General features: G+C 39.6%; 1 protein-coding gene across 1 annotated transcript in view; it reads right to left on the bottom strand.

The window, feature by feature from the left end:
• PLPPR4 (phospholipid phosphatase related 4) overlaps positions 1-11903 on the bottom strand; it is a 36506-nt gene that overhangs the window by 24203 nt on the left and 400 nt on the right. The gene's annotated exons all lie outside the window — the stretch shown is intronic.

Below are 11903 nucleotides of genomic sequence, written 5' to 3'. Positions count from 1 at the left end.
CATGTAGAGGGCATTACAGTAGTCCAGGCGGGAGGTGACAAGAGCATGAGTGACTGTGTGTAAGGCGTCCCGGTCCAGAAAAGGCCGCAACTGGTGAATCAGGCGAACCTGATAAAACGCCCCCCTGGTCACGGCCGACAGATGGTCATCCAAGGTCAGCCGTGAATCCAGGAGGACTCCCAAGTTGCGCGCCCTCTCTAGCAGAACTTCCTATTCAACAGAAATAATGGGAGCAAAAATATGTGTCTTTTTCAAATATCTTGAAGAGTTTTAAAATGGACAGCCAATGGGGTGGAGTTGTTAAGACGTTGGACAAGGAGCAGGGAGCCAAATTTAATAAATAAAAATAGTAACAACCCAGGCTACAACAGCCACTGATGCTCACTGGGTTATTTTCTCTCAGTCCACCTTGTCATTGTGGGGAAAAAAAATGAAGGAAGAAGCACTGTTATATAGCCATAAGTTCTTGTTACAACAGGTGGGATATAAATTTGATAAATAAAAAAACAACAGTTAAATGACTGCAATAATTCAGTTAAAGTTCAGATTTGGTGCTAAAAATTCTCTGTTATCATATAGCGCAAAGTTTGGCGGTTAAAATGCGGGGCTGATCCTGGCAGTGTGAGGTTTAATGCCTATCCTTCTGTTCTTTTTCTCTCAGCAATCAAGCTGTAACCTTGAACCTTTCTAGTCTACAACCTGAAAAAATCAAACTGCAATCTGGAGAAGGAAAATCAGATGTCAATATTATACATTCATCAATTCTCTTTGTTTATTCTAATACTATGAGAGATGGTGCTTATGGAGAGGGAGCTGGTGTGATGGACCACAGTGAAGTGGTAGGCAAGGAGGAAGCACGTTCGAGAAAGAGGGGAAAGGCAAGAGACAGCACAGGCTGAAGATGGATAGAGGTAGAGAATAAGGATAGCCATCCAGGACCAATCTCCCTATCGGTTAGGGTAAATGTAGTAAAGGTTTAGTCTGGCAAGGTTCTGTCTGTTGGATGTAAGCAAATAAAAAAACTCTACACTGGCTGGAGTGTTCTAAGTTGTTCTTGGGCTAAGCCTGAGAAATACACTGCAATGTAATAATGAAAGAACACCTTTACTTTTCACAAGATAATAAAACTTTCCAAGGCAGTGTTTCTTAACGCTGTAAGATCTTGCCAGTGCTTTTAAAATAAGAAGACAATGCTGGATGTAGGTGCTTCAGGACCGCTTGTTGGCTGGAGAATTCTGGGAGCTGACGTCTACACATCTTAACATTACTAAGGTTGAGAAACACTGCTCTACATATACATGCATAGCCTATATTCACAAATAACATATCACTTATGAACTAGACAGCTCAGTGGCGGACACTGCAAGAGGACGATGGTGAAGCATAAAAGGGCATTTTCAAAATAGTATCTAAGGAACACAGAGAACCGACGAACCTTTCACATTTTTCTGTAAATTGCAGGGCATTTACCTGAGACCATCTCTCTCTACCAGACTCAACAGGCAAGGGAGCACAGCTACAAACCTATCCATTTCACGACGTGCCGTGCAAAGCAAGGCGTCTGCTTTATTTATATGAGTGATCCATTTTCAAGAGTGGGCAATTTTTCTCTCTGTCATTATAGCCACATAGTTAAAGTGATACCCAGAGACTAATGTTGCAGTTGCAGCCAACTCAGATGGTTTTCAAATAGCCTTAGATAAATTCACAGAGGATAAACCTAACAGTAGCTATGAGTTACGGTGTCCATATGTTATCCTCCAGGATTGGCAGCTGGGGATCAGCAGCATAGAGGGCCAATAGGCCTACGTACTGTGGGCCTCCTTGCTTTCTGTGGGGAAATCAGCTGCTAGTTGGATGCAGAAGGCCATTTCTAAGGTTCTTACAGATGAATAACAGTTGTCTAGTCCTAGAAATTTCTTGAAACTATAATTATGGGATAAGTTTCAATGTACTTATGCATGTAGAGCTATCTAAAAGAATCCTTAAGAACTCAACCAACCTATAATTATTAGAATGTTTGGAGAACTTAGTTATTTTATTTATGTAATTTCTACCCCTGCCCCAACTCTGAATAGGTCACAAATGTTTAGAAGCACAAAACTCCAGAACACAACCAGCATCCAAAACAAAATATATACAGTCAAATGTCGTCTTTTCAGTTTGGGATGGGCTCATTGCATAGTCTAGCCCAGGGGTCTCCAAACTTGGCAACTTTTAAGACTTGTGGACTACAACTCCCAGTATTCCTCAGCCATACATGCTGGCTGGGGAATTCTGGAAGCTGAAGTCCACAGGTTTTAAAGTTGCCAAGTTTGAAGACCCCTGGTCTGGCCCAATGCTTTGGAGAAAACCTGATTTTTAGGGTCTTATGAAAACTATCAAGGTCAGGGCCATCTGAACCTTGGGGACGGCATGACCTCTAAGGCCCACCACGTGATCTTGTTTTGTAGAAGTGATCCAAAGCATGCCCATTATACTAGCTCTAATATGATGTAGACCATTAGAGATACAGAAGTGTCGGCTCAGAGATATATGGGGTATGGTATCCCTAGATATAGAGGCACCATACCTGATACACTATTGTGGCTCATGGTATCTCTACACCACATTGACTGATGGCACCACCTCCTGCCAATGTGAAGATTTGCATTTTTGCATTTTTAGAATGATTAGAAGAAGGAATGACATTGATACTCTAAGCTTTGGTGCCAGAGGCAAGTACCCACTTAACCTTAGCCTAAAGTTGGCTGGGGTCCCACAGGTAACCTGCCTCTGTGCCATAAGGGACTCTAAAGTGATAATCAACACTTTGAATTACACCTGGAAGCTTTATTTAATAGCCCATGCAGCATTATTATCACTGCTGTCAAAAATTAAATCAGGAAAATTATTTAGACTGCATTGTTTTAAAGACATCTGGTTTACTGAGATGATATTATGTTATGCTTAAGTGTGTTCATATTTATTGACATTTATGAAGGGCAGTCTAAAACTAATTTTAATAAACAACAATAACGCCAATATATATGGTACATACGGTAGGATGGGGCTAAAAATATCCCACATAAATGGATCTGTCAGTGAAACTTTTTGAATCAAAAGTATGCAATCTAGGGCCACAATTCATCCCCAGGCTTGCTTTACTTAATTTCTTCACTGCTTAGGCCATATCTTCCTGATAAATTTATTAAAACTGTTTGGGATGTTAAATCTGCAATGTAAAAGATGATGGCACCAAAGCTTAATTTTAATTTCATCGAATTCCCGTTTTCACTGCCGGAGCCTACTTTAAAATTTGTGAAGTAAGATATTAATATATTTGGATGAGGGAGAGAGTTGCTCAGACTCTGGAAATTCTCTGGATAAGTGGAACTTCAAAGAATCTAGTAGGGTTTTGTAAGCAATACTGTGATGGTAATTACTTTGCTTCCCTAGGCAGTGTGTTTCCCCTCTGACACCACAGTTTAAGGTGTTTAAATTGTGTTTTGACCATTCCCTGGAATCCAGTTTGACCATTCCCTGGAATCCAGTGTTTTGACCATTCCCTGGAATCCAGTTCTCTGGAACTGGATTCTACCTAGTAGATAGTGTTAAGCTTGGTGGAAAAAGGAGGTTACTCTAGATTTCTTGCTTTGCTCTGAAATAATTTCCTGAAATAATTCATTTGGTCATGCATACACATGCATATGCACACTTTCCCTTCTGTGACACTGCTACCACAGCCACATGTTCAACTTGAAGAATCAAGATACCAATTAGTTTCCGAGCATATAGTTCAGATGCTCAGTTTGACTCATCAACATCTCACTTCCAAGAAACTTGAACGTTTTTTCCTTGACTCATAGCAACAGAAACAATGAAACGAATTCTTCAGTTGTAGATAAGAAAGATATTTCTACACCCAGATTGCCAGGCTGCAACCTGGATACCTTATTTGAATGTTTAACTTTGCTGAATTAGGGATGACACAGCTTCCTTGGTTCCTCCCCAGATTCCATCCATCTGCCGCAACTCTTTTTTTTTTTCTTGTGTCACACACAAAAGCTGACAAAAGCGGATGAAATGTTAGGGGCAGGTGAGAGAATCTCTTGATACCTCTTGATACCAGTACAAAAGTAATTATGAATAAAGGCCAAATCCCTAATTTGCAAACTGGCAATCTTCACTTACAGTCCAGGTTGAACTCCACTTAAAAGTGGGTCCAGTTGATTTTAGGAGAGCAGATCAAATAATCATGCCATTATCCCTTTTTGATATTTTCCTCCTGGAAAGGTAGATATGCCCAAGTTCCTTCTTAGTGCCCATTTTCATCTAGCTCACTAGATCCGAATGTGAAACTTGGAATATGACATGTTTCATATAAAAACTGGCATGGGTTACAATTACAAAGATTACAAGTTGACTGGAATGAATGGTCCCCTCTAATGACTGGTTGATATTCATCTTGAATCAAGAATTCACACACAGCCAAATTGCAAGTACCGTAGTTGCAATTTGATGTCTGTAGGACGGTAGACAACTGAAGCTTTAATCGCTTCCACTTTCCTAATTCCAGCAGCCTTCAGTCTTAACTTGAGGGAATCCTTTCCACATGAATGCATACATTGAAGAGAAAATTGTAGGCATGTGCTAAATGGGGATTTTCAAAGCTTTCTTGGGCAGCAGAACCTGAAAAAACTTGAACCTCTGATCAAGAGACAGAACTCTAATGAAGGAAAATTATTAGAGTGAGTAAAGTAAGTAAATTATTATCATAAGTGGTCCTCGACTTACAACCACAATTGAGCTGAAAATTTCTGTTGTTAAGTGAGATATTTGTTAAGTGAGTTTTTGCCCTGGTGGCGCAGTACTGCAGGCTACTTCTGCTGACTCCCGGCTGCCAGTAGTTCGGCAGTTCGAGTCTCACCGGCTCAAGGTTGACTCAGCCTTCCATCCTTCCAAAGTCGGTAAAATGAGGACCCAGATTGTAAACTGCTTAGAGAGGGCTGTAAAGCACTGTGAAGTAGTATATAAGTCTACGTGCTATTGCTATTGCCCCATTTGATAACATTTCTTGCCTCAGCTGTTAAGTGAATCAGTGCAGTTGATAAGTCAGTAATCCAATTGTTAATCTGGCTTCCTCATTGACTTTGCTTGTCAGAAGATTACAAAAGATGATCACATGACCTTGGGACACAGCAACGGTCATAAATATGAACCAGTTGCCAAGCATTTGAATTTTGATCACATGACCATGAGGATGCTACGAAGGTCGTGACTGTGAAAAAGGGTCATGTCATTTTTTTCAGTGCCGTTGTAACTTTGAACGGTCACTAAATGAACCATTGTAAGTTGAGGACCTACCTGTATTACTATTTTTACCCTTATTCTCTCACAGAAATGCATCAATCTCTCGTGGAGCTATAGTTCGCACAAAGCATATGATATATAGCACATTTTGCTATAGCTCACACCTCAGTTTATATAGGCCAGTGATGCGAACCTATGGCATGCGTGCCAGACATAGCATGCTGAGCCCTCTCTGTGGGCACATGCGCCATTGCCCCAGCCCCGCCTCCCTCCACTGTCCCCTCACCAGCAGCCCAACCCAGAGGAGAGTTGCCCCTTGGCGCGGCCTGCGTGGAGCAGCACAGCCAAGGACATGGCAGCCGGGCAGCAGGGACAAGACTCTGCCCTCACGCCCCGTCAGACACAGATGCTGCTGCGGGGACTGGGCGGAGGGTGTGGCCGCCATGGCACTGCAGGGGCACCTGGGCGATCTACGGCAGACTGTGGAGGCGGTAGGTGGCCCTGCAAGCAGGCAGGGCGGGGCAGAGGCGGGGTGGAGTGGGGGTGGAGCGGGCGGAGTGGTTTTGGGGCACTTGGTGTTTAAAAGGTTCGCCATCACTGGTATAGGCTTAAATCAGATAAATGAAACTGTCCACATTCACTCAAACTGAGTATACAATTTATAATTCCAGAATTTGATATTCTCCCAAGTGTGTTGTAGGTCAACTCCAATGATCACCATCTGGCTTGATCAGTGGTCACTTTTCCTTTTTTGGCACATGAAATGGGGGGTGGGTTCTGTCTGTCTCACTGAGCTTTTGAACTGGCATCATTAGAATGAGAGGTGCCTTAAGTTGGCTTGGAGGAGAACATTACTGTTCATAAGGAAAGAAGGGAAGATGTAGATAAGGCTGGAACATGAACTGGAGTGATGAAAAAAAGCCATCATTTTTCCAATAGCCAAATTTAGTAAGATTGCTAGTACAGGGTTTTGAGCATGTCAACCAGGGATCCATGACTTAACTAGAATTTGGAAAAAGGAATATTCACTATTATCCAATATGCTCCCATAAAACCAATGATTTGAGGGTGGGCGCCCCATAAAATACTAGGAACAGAATCTAACTTCAATTCTAAGTAAATAGACAGATTTACATTCAAGAAAAAGAAGAGACTGGAGTTCAGTCTTATGAAAATGATCTGCTGGTATTAGAGTAGCCAGCAGCACTTGTCATAGACTTTGCATTTTTATGGAATGCCGAAATTCATGGGAATACTATTTGAACATTAATTTCCTGAACACACCAGCCATATCCAGACATTTAGGAAACTTGTATTTTTTGGGGGGGGGGTTCTAGAAAACTCATTCAAACATCTTCTCACATTCATCCAGATTACAGACTTATCCAAAACAAAGCGCTCCATAGACTGATTGCATTGTGGATTAGGGTTGCCAGGTGTCCACTATTTGAGTGGACAGTCCGCTTTTTTCACATTATGTTCACTATTTTTTTCACAAAATAGTGGACATTTTTTTAATTCAAAAGCTTTATGATGAAATGGTACGTAATCTAAAGCTGCACAGTCTACTTTTTTTACTACTTAAACCCCCCCCCGCTTGTCCGCTATTTTTTGGAAGCAGACCTGGCAACCCTATTGTGGATGGACCAATGAAACCTCCCAACAGGTATTGGCATAATGGAAAAAAGTATTTAGGTGAGTGGTTCACAGAAACATAAACACACTGAATATCTCTGCTCCTCTAGCAGCTATCATAACTGTTAAACATTGTGCAGAATCAAAAGGTTGTGTTTTCTGACCAGCTGTCCCAATGCGGTAATTCTCCTTTGCGTTTCCCTTGCAGTTTTTTTGACTTTTGCTGCCAGGCCCATGTGAGTGATGATACTGGATAATTATGCTAGCAAGTCCCAAATAATTAATTTCTATTTTCTAGGATTTCTTCAGTATGTATGATTAAATAGAGCCAGGACTGAGAACAGAGGCTGTTGCTATCTGTCAATAAAAGACATGTACCCCAAAGAGTACAACAACAAAGAAGGATTTCAAAAAGTCATCCACATAAGGAAGATATTTGGACTCTCCATTAAAGAAAGCTCTAATATGCAGATATGCTACCCAGCAAACTACATCTTGACCACACAATATTTTCTTGGTTTTTCCTATGCTCACAATAGTATTATTCCCATTTTTGAGAAGAGTTCTTTCATTGTCCAAGTAAACTGATCTGATAATGCAAAACATATCTTTGTTACTGTTCTTTGACATAAAATTTGAAAGCAAATTAATTTAAATAAAATGGGTGTTTCTCTCAATTGTTAATTAAGGATCATCAGAGTAGGGCTATAAAACTGGATGATCGTTGGATGGCAGACAACATGGAGAATTTCTCTTGGCTTGCCTTTAAGTGATTGTCTGGATTTGTATAAAAGCCTTTAGAAATTTCTGCCAAGCAAAATATAAAGAAAGAAGCGTGTGGAGGGGGGATGGGATATGTGGTAGCAACACAATTAGGCTCCAGAGCAAGAATAGGATACCTTTGGGGATTGGTAGACAAATGTAGAATGTTGAATATTTGTTATAGGCACTTTTAAAAGTGGTCATCATTGAAGTAGATGGCTGGGAGGAGGAACCTGTGCATTTATAAAACTGTTGTTGCAGTAGCTGTGCCCATTAATCAGATGTCAAACTGCTGATATTTCTGCTTGTCATTTTCTCTAGCTGCTAGGACAGACCTGGGCATTTTATGTTCCCCCAGGTGACACCTGACTCTTTGGCTGTCCCTGTTCAGCCCATGTGAGATCAACTGGAAAACAGAAATCAAATGTAAATAAGTATATGTCCCGCACGCAATACAATTGCATTGCTTTTATTTTGAAGGTGACTGCTATTTTATTTTTCAGTTTTAAGTATGTGCGCCTGTGCATGTTTTCGCACATTCACAGTACGATTGGTTTGGCCCACCACAACAGTCCCCAGTTTCTCATGTGGCCCCTTGGAAAAATTAATTGCCTACACTAGGATAATATTTTTGACTCATACCACCTTCGTCTCTTTTCTTCTAAGCTGGTGAGTATACCTGCAAGCAAAGACCTGTAGGTTGAAACCATGCACCATTTAGAGCTCTAAGGATGTTGCAAGTTCCTGAGATTAAAAATGGGGTAGAGACCAATGTTTTGTTTTCCAATATGGCAACTGTCCATTTCATTTTAATTAAGGAAACCTAAAAAAACAAATAAAAGAATCCTTAAGAAAAGCAACAAAATCCTTGTGGGACATGAAACTTACGGTTCCTAAGAAAGAATTCCTAGGTACACTGACACCTACAGATATGTACCTTATTCTCAGCACTGCTCTAGAATGAAGCGTGCTTTGCCTTAAGGATGTTCAAAATTTCTTCATGTGTTGAGGACAATATAAAATTGAGTAGATTATTTTATTTATCTGTCAATCAAATTTCTACACTGCCCATCTTACTGAAGCGGTTTACAAACGAGATAATCAAACAGTTATGATGAAAAAGTTAGCCTTACTCCACCTCCGGCGATGACTTGTTAGGATTTGAATTTACGGTGGTTGTCAATAGAAAAGACTAGACATAGAGAGGGTTTTTTTTCAAATAGTAGAGAACTTTAGTGATTGAGTTATTGTTAACATGGGCAGCTAATATAAATTGATTAAATAAATAAGTAAACTCTAGTTGACTATTCTTCCTCACAGCTAGTGATTTATTAAAAATAATAAAATAATCAGGAGTGATGCCTGGAATCAAAATTTAGTTTACCAAAATCCAAATAACCAACTCCTTGTGAAAAACGCCCCCTTCCCCTGATGTTTGAGCATCTTAAAAAGATTAATAAACAATACATGTGATGTGTTAAATATGAAGGATTTGCAGGTTTGGTGGTTTGTTTCCACATGAAAAAATGTTGTCTTTCTAAGGATGTATCATTGGCATTTGTCAACAAAGAAACTGTGTAGAATGCGTAAAGGTATTTTGAATCCTTGCTGGAAATGTGAACAACATGAAGGGACATTTTATCATGCAAAAATGAAAAAAAAATGGATACATATGCTGATATGCATACATTAATTCAGAAGGTTTTCAAGGTTAAAGTACAAATGAAACCAGAGAGTTTTCTTTTGGGACTAATGGACAGGTAACTAGAAAAAAGTCATGGAATTGGTTTTTATATATAACAACTATAATGAGATTTGCTCAAAACCTGCCTGCAATGGAGGAATGATTGGTGAAGATGATGGAACTTGCACAGATGGCTAAATTAACTTATTTGATCAGAAAAAAACCAATGTCTACATTTACCTGGAAACCCCTTACAGACTTTTTTGCATGACAGAAAAACAGGCACTTATAATTGAATAATAGAAAAAGTGAGCTTTTTATAATCTTAAAGTAAAAGACAGTTTGCATTTGTACTTAATATTATGTTTAATAATATGTTTGCTACAAAGGAAATTGGAAACTTCTTTTAATTCTTTTTTCCACTCGTTTGCCTTTTTTCCTTCTTTTACTTACTATTTATTAGCTTGTGTTAATTTTTATGTTCTTTGTAAAACATATTACAAAAAATTATGAAACAGAAAAAATGTTGCCTTCTCTGTATACAGTATTTTGAGGACTCTTTTCACTCTTAACCGTGCACTGGGCTACTAGCTACAGCACCCTTTAAAAAAAAATCTTTTGCTACTTTCCAGTCTCCAAAATTTCTTAGTTGGCTGCCTTGTTGAGTTGCCTTTTGTGAAAGAACAGTCAGCAAATGTGTTTCTTTTTCTCTTTGTATTATGCAATAGAGTGAAATTCTAATATTTGCTTTCCATGTATACAGTGTGGAGAGCTATTCCTTACAATGTGCATTAAATGAAGTCAAAAGGCATTTTAGACAAATTTCAATTCAGCTGGAGTGCTACATCCCTCAATGCACAGTATTTTGTAAAGACAATGTTAAACAAGCCAACTCACATCTTCCTCTTTTCTTCCCTAAAGAAGCAAAATACGGAAAATGCTATGAACTTCTCTGCTGCTGTTTATGAGAGCACAGAACTATGATAGACACTTTTACATTGTTGAATTTCCGTAGGTCCATCATATCACTTAGTTCCACATCAAGTGTTACTGTGTGTCAGGACCAAGAGTCCTTGATTTTTACACTCATGTTGCAGCTGGTCTTGAAAAATATCCTAAAACCAATCTAAGCTTTAACTTATCTAAGCTCTGTTTATTTAAGGGCTTTCTTCTCTGAAAGCACCTGACAGGTTGAAATCCCTCAAAACTGTCATTTTAGGTTACACTGTGAGATTCTGATTATTAAACTGAAACTCCAGACCTAAAAGTTCACAAAGCAGCAACCTTTCCAGGACCTTTTTTTAAGAGTTCCTTTCAAATAGCTATTTCCAGATGTTTCCCTAAGCTTTGATAGTGCACGATAGCCATAATGTAGAAATATGTTCTTCTCAAGAAACTAAAAACAGACTTCAGATGAGTGCAGAACACAGGAAGAAACACACAAGTTTCTGCATTCTTAGTTATTCAGTTGGTAAGGAATCAATGAGAGATTGAGGAGAAGGAATGAAGGAATTGAGATGTTCCTCTCAATTTCGCTTTCAAATCTTCAGGAATCTTGGAAATTTCTATATGGATGCATGGATAAATGGACACTCAGACAAACATACAACAGTACTTACAAGTAGGGTGCTCTTAGTGACTTTTCAGAACAATCATAAAAAGCAACACAGCTATTTAGATTCATTTTCAATTGTCTATGGAAGATTCTCGGTCATCCAGGTCATAGTTACCCCAAAGGTGCTTTTTCAGAGGCAACTGGACTTTTTTGAAGACTTTCTTGGATGAGAAGCAAAATGTCTTCAAAGAAAAACAAGGAAGTCCAGTTGCCTCGTGAGAAAGCACCTTTGGGATTCACTTTCAAAACACCCTTTTCATCTGCATCAGCTTCCATGCCTTTCATCCTTCCTTCTTCAACACCGCTATTACTACAGTCCTTGTTTGAAATTCACAAACATACAAATCCACTCTCTGGTTTAGGTATCGATGGCCACTGACTGGTATTGATTAAACTGTGTGAAACAGCTATTGACTTATCATCAAAAAGGTCTTCCAAGAATATCAGCCCCAAACCTGCAGCATTGATGGGATTCACACTGGGACAGCACACAGTGTCGATGCTTGCTGACAACTTTTTTTCTAAATTGCTCTGTGAGTTACTTTGAAAAGGAAGCACGGGTTGAATGGGTCCCATATGTCCATCCTGACCACCCTCTGCTCTCTTGCTGAGGTGTTTTAATAAACACAGGAATCTGAATTCCTTTTCTGCCTGCACATTACATCACCAGAAGGGCCGGAAGAGAATGCTTGTGTAGCAGAAATGAGGCTATCTCTCTCTCACACAGGAGCCCCAGCAGATCTTGGGCGAAACAAACAAACAAACAAACAAATAAATAACACCTCACTTGGTCGGCTTGCTATTATGAAGCTACGCAGTGTAGCTTTGACCACCCTGTAGAAATTGCAACCACACTTTCAGCACATTCCCAAATATCTGGACCATCCCCAAATATCCTCTGCCAAAAAGGACCCC

The sequence above is a fragment of the Protobothrops mucrosquamatus genome, unplaced genomic scaffold, assembly GCF_001527695.2.
Source record: "Protobothrops mucrosquamatus isolate PMUCROS unplaced genomic scaffold, P.Mucros_1.0 scaffold1469, whole genome shotgun sequence".
Classification (NCBI taxonomy): domain Eukaryota; kingdom Metazoa; phylum Chordata; class Lepidosauria; order Squamata; family Viperidae; genus Protobothrops; species Protobothrops mucrosquamatus.
Note: the sequence above shows the minus strand (reverse complement) of the source record. Positions and strands in the feature narration are given on the sequence as shown.